The 6,805-nt window shown below is 38.6% G+C and overlaps 1 pseudogene; it reads left to right on the plus strand.

Annotated features, from left to right (window-relative positions):
* The first annotated feature begins 5,630 nt into the window (after nucleotides 1-5,630).
* Nucleotides 5,631-6,792, plus strand: LOC115293819 (annotated as a pseudogene).
* The last annotated feature ends 13 nt before the right edge of the window (nucleotides 6,793-6,805 follow it).

The raw sequence follows: 6,805 nt of genomic DNA on the forward strand, positions 1-6,805 counted from the left end.
GTTGCCTATTAGTTTTCTTGATTGTTTCCTTTGCAGTGCAGAAGCTTTTTATCTTGATGAGGTCCCAATAGTTCATTTTTGCTTTCATTTCCCTTGCCTTTGGGGATGTGCAGAGTAGGAAATTGCTGCGATTGAGGTAAAGGAAGTTGTTTCCTACTTTCTCCTCGAGAGTTTTGATGGTTTCCTGTTTCACATTCAGGTCCTTCATCCATTTTGAGTGTATTTTTGTGTATGGTGTAAGAAAGTGGTCTAGTTTCATTCTTCTGCATGCTTCTCTCCAGTTCTCCCAGCACCACCTGCTAAAGAGGCAGTTTTTTCTCCATTGGATACTCTTTCCTGCTTTGCAAAAAATAATTGACCATACATTTGTGGGCCAAGTTCTGGGTTCTCTATTCTATTCCATTGGTCTATGTGTCTGTTTTTGTACCAAAACCAATACTGTCTTGATGATGACAGCTTTGTAGTAGAGACTAAAGTCTGGGATTGTGATGCCTCCTGTTTTGGTTTTCTTCTTCAATATGACTTTGGCTATTCGGGGTCTTTTGTGGTTCCACATGAATTTGAGGATTGTTTGTTCTAGCTTTGAGAAGAATGTTGGTGCAATTTTTGATGGGGATTGCGTTGAATGTGTAGATTTCTTTGGGTAGTAATGGCAATTTCACAATGTTTATTCTTCCGATCCATGAACAGGGAATGTTTTTCCATTTCTTGGTGTCTTCTTCAATCTTTTTCATAAGTTTTCTATAGTTTTCATCATATAGGTCTTTTACGTCCTTGGTTGGGTTTACTCCTAGGTATCTTATGGTTTTTCGTGCAATTGTGAATGGGATCACTTTCTTGATTTCTTTTTCTGCTGCTTCATTATTGGTGTATAGGAATGCAACCAATTTCTGTACATTGATTTTGTACCCTGCAACTTTACTGAATTCATTGATCAGTTCCAGAAGGCTTCTGGTGGAGTCTGCTGGGTTTTCCATGTAGAGTATCATGTCATCTGTAAAACGTGAAAGTTTGACTTCTTCTTTGCCCATTCTGATGCCTTTTATTTCCTTTTGTGGTCTGATTGCTGATGCTAGGACTTCCAGCACTATGTTAAACAGCAGTGGTGAGAGTGGACACCCCTGTCGTGTTCCTGATCTCAAGGGGAAAGCTCTCAGTTTTTCCCCATTGAGGATGATATTAACTGTGGGCTTTTCATAAACTGCTTTTATAATGTTTAAGTAAGATCCTTCTAATTCCAACTTTCTCAAGAGTTTTTTTTAAGAAGGGATGTTGTATTTTGTCAAATGCTTTTTCTGCATCTATTGACAGGATCAGTTTTTATCCTTTCTTTTGTTAATATGATGTATCACATTGATGGATTTGCAAATATTGAAACAGTTGATCAGATCAATGAAACCAAGAGTTGGCTCTTTGAAAAAATAAGCAAATTGATAAACCTCTAGCCAGGCTCCTTAGAAAAGAGAGAGCACCCAGGTAGACAAAATCATGAATGAAAACGGATCTATTACAACCAATCCCTTAGAAATACAAGCAATCATCAGAGATTTCTATGAAAAATTATATGCCAACAAACTGCACAACCTAGAAGAAATGGACAAATTCCTAAATGCACAAATACTGCCAAAATTGAAACGGGAAGAGATAGAAAGCATGATTAGACCAATAACCAGTGAAATAATTGAATCCGTTATCAAAAATCTCCCAACAAATAAGAGCCCAGGGCCAGATGGCTTCCCAGGGGAATTCTACCAGACATTTAAAGCAGAGCTAATACCCATTTTTCTCAAACTATTCCAAAAAATAGAAATAGAAGGAAAACTTCCAAACTCATTCTACGAAGCCAGCATCACCTTGATACCCAAACCAGATAGAGACCCAGCAAACAAAGAGAACTACAGACCAATATCCTTAATGAATACAGATGCAAAAATACTCAACAAGATACTGGCAAATCGAATACAACAGCATATAAAAAAATTATCCATCATGATCAAGTGGGATTCATTCCTAGGTTACAGGGCTATTGGCTGTTATAAATAATGCTGCATTAAACATAGGAATGCATATGTTTCTTAATTAGTGTTTTTATTTTGTTTGAGTAAATATCCATAAATAACTGATCATACACAATATCTATTTTTAATTTTTTGAGGAATCTTCATACTGTTTTCATAATGCTGCACCAATTTACATTGCTACCAACACTGCATGAGGGTTCCCTCTTCTCCACATCCTTGCCAACACTTGTTATTAGAATAGGCAGTCTTTTTTTTTTAATTAAAAAAATTGGGGTGGGGTACCTGGGTGCCTCAGTCTATTAAGTGTTTGACTTCTGCTCAGGTCATGATCTCATGGTTTGTGAGTTTGAGCCCTGTGTTGACTCTGTGCTGACAGCTCAGAGCCTGGAGCCTGCTTCAGATTCCGTGTCTCCCTCTCTTTTAGACCATCCCCTGCTCACTCATGCTCTTTTTCTCGCCACCTCTCAAAAATGAATAAACATTTTTAAAAAAATTTTTAAAGCTTTTTTTAAAATTTTACAGAGAATATGAGCAGGGGAGAGGGGCAGAAGGTGAGAAAGTGTGTGTGTGTGTGTGTGTGTGTGTGTGTGTGTGTGTGTGAGAGAGAGAGAGAGAGAGAGAGAGAGAGAGAGAGAGAGAGAATTTAAAGCAAGCTCCATGTTTATTGCAGAGCCTAAGGTGGGGCTCGATCCCATGAACCTGGGGTCATGACCTGAGCTGAAATCAAGAATCAGACACTCAACCAATTGAGCCACCCAGGTGCCCCAGAACAGGCATTCTTAATATCTTTTATAATGTAAACTGTTAGCTGTTTGGTTCAGACTACAAACACTTTCTCAAAATAGTCTGTAAAGGTATAAAGTAAAACACATGGAACTTCACAGGAAACCAATCATATCGGAATATTAAAAAGCAAAAAATTTAAAAAGCGAATATATGAGAAAGCAACACGTGTACTTATAACACATTGAATAACAAGATTGGTGGCAAGTCTACAATTCTATTGTGACTTTCAAAGTAATGAAGATTGTAAACAATCCTTTGAGGCATCTGCAGTAACTTGCATGTGATTTAAAAATATCTGTTAATTTTTCGTGTTGATAACTCACTAATAACACCAATAGAGTTCACTGTGTATATTCATGTTTGAAGGAAGTGCTAAATTTAAAGTATCAATTAATGGAAATAGAGATGCAAGATTTTCCCCATCCAATTTCATGCAGCTCTGAATCAAGTAAGTAGTCCTCTTTAAATGAGGATCCTGGACCTACCCTACTGCCTTTGACAAGGGAAATACTTGTGAGTGTAATGGTTGCATGCTTTCCAGAAGGTGTCAGGCTTGCATTTCTGAAGACTGAAATCTAGTTGCTGCTAAAATCTTCCCCAAACAAACAACTCTGCTGGCTTAACTTTTACAGCAGATAATCCACCAAATTGAGTCATTGAAAATCAGGTCAAAGTGCTGATTTCAAAAGAAACAAAGAGCTTCAAACAAACAAATTCTACAAGGACTAACAAAGTGTTGTCTGAATTAAGAAATCTTATGACAAAAAAAAAAATCTGAAGAAAGAATTGCTTTCCTGCCTTGCAGTATGAAGACAAGATTTATGTTGTCAGAAAGGATCAGACACTGTGAAATTTTTGAAAATACATCACAGTCGACTTTTGGTTGAAGTTGGATAATTTATATCCTCACAGAGGGGTCCATAAAGAGGAGGATTATAGAAGAGAAGAGATACTGAAAATCCAGTCTGTAAACAGAGACTCCTGGGTACAAAGCAGGGATTAGGCCATGATTCTTCCTTTCATCTGAGTTGTGCCCTTAGAATTCTTCATACTCTCCAAGAAAACAGAATTTGTTGGAAATCTAGTGCACTGAGTAAAAGATGTGTCCTAGAGAAGTCATTGTTTGCAAAGGGACCATATAGGCTTCTGACACATCTAACGAATATGTGCTCGTTAGCGAATTTTCTTATACAAATGATTTATTAGTGGATAGATTCAACTTATATTCATTGAATTTTGGGGAATTACTTTTATTCCCCCCTGATTTTCATATAATTTGTCATTGATCACCATTAGAAAATAACCTTTGTAGAAGTCTGCATTATTTTTCCCAGTTGTTTGTCCTCCCTAGAGAGTACTAATGTTAAACTTGGCCAAGTGACTTACTTTTGCTAATGATATATAAGCAGACATGATATATGTCAGGTCCAAGCGGAAATTTTAATAGCCACCGAGTGGTTCCACTATCTCTTTTTCTCTTTCTTTTGTTTCAAGAATGATATGTCCTAGATTAGAACTCTTCCTAAAGCTTGTATTGCAGAAGAAAAAGACATGTGGAAAAGAGTGTCAGGCTACTGTGGCTGAAGTAATAGAAGTAAGGAAAAAGTCCATATTGCTGCAAGTTATTGCTATTTGGAGGTTGGTTGTCACATAGGAAAACTCAGTGAAAGTTGACTAACCCAAATTCTAGGTCTTTAATTTTCAATTTTCTTCCTCCCTCCTGGCTAGACTAGTTATTGAACTATAAGCAAACTAAAATAAGTTTACTATGGATGCTTCTATTTAATGACCACTCAAGGGGAAACAAAACCTTATCATTTTCTATCTTTAATCTACTCTTCCTCTTCTTCCTCTCCCTCTTCCTCCTCCTTTTTGTCTTTAACTAAATCTCATTTATCAGTACCTGCTGGCTATGGAAACTTTCTAGATACTTGCCAAGAAAACATAATTGTTGTATTTGGGGACAAGTTGCTGGTTCCCAGGAAAAGCTTCTGGGTCTCTTGGGCTGGCCAGTCATGGCTTTGCTCTTTCTTCAAATAGAAAGAGAATGGAATCTAAAGATAAACTTTATTCTTAAGGAGACAAAGTTACATTGACCATATGTCATGGATTTTGAGGTAATCCCCATTTCAAATATCTACTCTCATTAACTCAGTGGTATGTTTAAGTGTGCAAATTTTGCTTCTAAAAATAGTTATCTTAAGAGAGTGTGTGATTTTACTTATATAAAGTTCAAAATAGGCATAACCAAACTACACTGTTAAGTCAGGACAGTGTTTATCTTTTGGGGGAGAAATGGAGTGGCAGTTAGGTGGAGGCATGGATGGGACTTCTTTGAGGTCATACTATCCTGTTTCTTATCCTTGGAAGACAGATGAGTGCTCACTTTATGATTATTTAAGTTTTGTGTATATTTCTCTGTAAATGGTACTTCCTAATAAAACAGTTTTAAAAATGTGATTGCTGTAGCCATAGCCTATTCAAAACACATATGACATTAAAAGCTTGAGAATTAACAAACATAGAAGGCCCACTTTGTCGTGTAATTAAGAAAAATGCTCTCTCCATTCATTCTGGCTTTCCTGGACTAGGAACTGAGTGCAGTTCAGTTTAGCATTTTTTTTCTATATTGAGTGTTCTTATTTGTTGTTGTTTGTTTTTACGTACTTTTTATTGCTATTGGGCAAATGACATTAATTAGGTAATTGTTTAATAGGTAATTATATATTACAACAGGTAATTATATAATTAAGTAATCCTATAATAAACTATGCTGCCACACATACTATTAAAAAGTACAGGGCAGCGGCGGCGGCGGCGGCGGCTCGGCAGGCGGGTTCAGGCTTCGGGGGCCAGCCACCGCCATGATCCTGCTGGAGGTGAACAACCGCATTATCGAGGAGACGCTCGCGCTCAAGTTCGAGAACGCGGCCGCCGGTAACAAACCAGAAGCAGTAGAAGTAACATTTGCAGATTTCGATGGAGTCCTCTATCATATTTCAAATCCTAATGGAGACAAAACAAAAGTGATGGTCAGTATTTCTTTGAAATTCTACAAGGAACTTCAGGCACATGGTGCTGATGAGTTACTAAAGAGGGTGTATGGGAGCTTCTTGGTAAATCCCGAATCAGGATACAATGTCTCCTTGCTATATGACCTTGAAAACCTGCCTGCATCCAAGGATTCTATTGTGCATCAGGCTGGCATGTTGAAACGAAATTGTTTTGCCTCTGTCTTTGAGAAATACTTCCAATTCCAAGAAGAGGGCAAGGAAGGAGAGAACAGGGCAGTTATCCATTATAGAGATGATGAGACCATGTATGATGAGTCTAAAAAGGACAGAGTCACAGTAGTCTTCAGCACAGTGTTTAAGGATGACGACGACGTGGTCATTGGAAAAGTGTTCATGCAGGAGTTTCAAGAAGGACGCAGAGCCAGCCCCACAGCCCCACAGGTCCTCTTTAGCCACAGGGGACCGCCTCTGGAGCTGAAGGACACCGACGCTGCCGTGGGCGACAGTATTGGCTATATTACCTTCGTGCTCTTCCCTCGCCACACCAACGCCAGCGCTCGAGACAACACCATCAACCTGATCCACACATTCCGGGACTACCTGCACTACCACATCAAGTGCTCCAAGGCCTATATTCACACAGTATGCGGGCAAAAACATCCGACTTCCTCAAGGTGCTGAACCGTGCACGCCCGGATGCCGAGAAAAAAGAAATGAAAACAATCACGGGGAAGACGTTTTCATCCCGCTAACTCTTGGGAACAGGAAGAGGCGGCAGCTGGCAACTGAAGGCTGGAACACTTGCTACTGGATAATCGTAGCTTTTAACGTTGCACCTCTTCAGGTTCTTGAGAGATTCTCCGTTTGGTTCCATTTTGTACACGTTTGGAAAATAATCTGCAAAAACGAGCTGTGCTTGCAAGGACTTCATAGTTCTCAAGAATTAAAGAAAAAAACAGAATTCCACTTGATCAACTTAATTCC

Source organism: Suricata suricatta, chromosome 6 (genome assembly GCF_006229205.1).
Source record: "Suricata suricatta isolate VVHF042 chromosome 6, meerkat_22Aug2017_6uvM2_HiC, whole genome shotgun sequence".
In the NCBI taxonomy this organism is placed as follows: Eukaryota; Metazoa; Chordata; class Mammalia; order Carnivora; family Herpestidae; genus Suricata; species Suricata suricatta.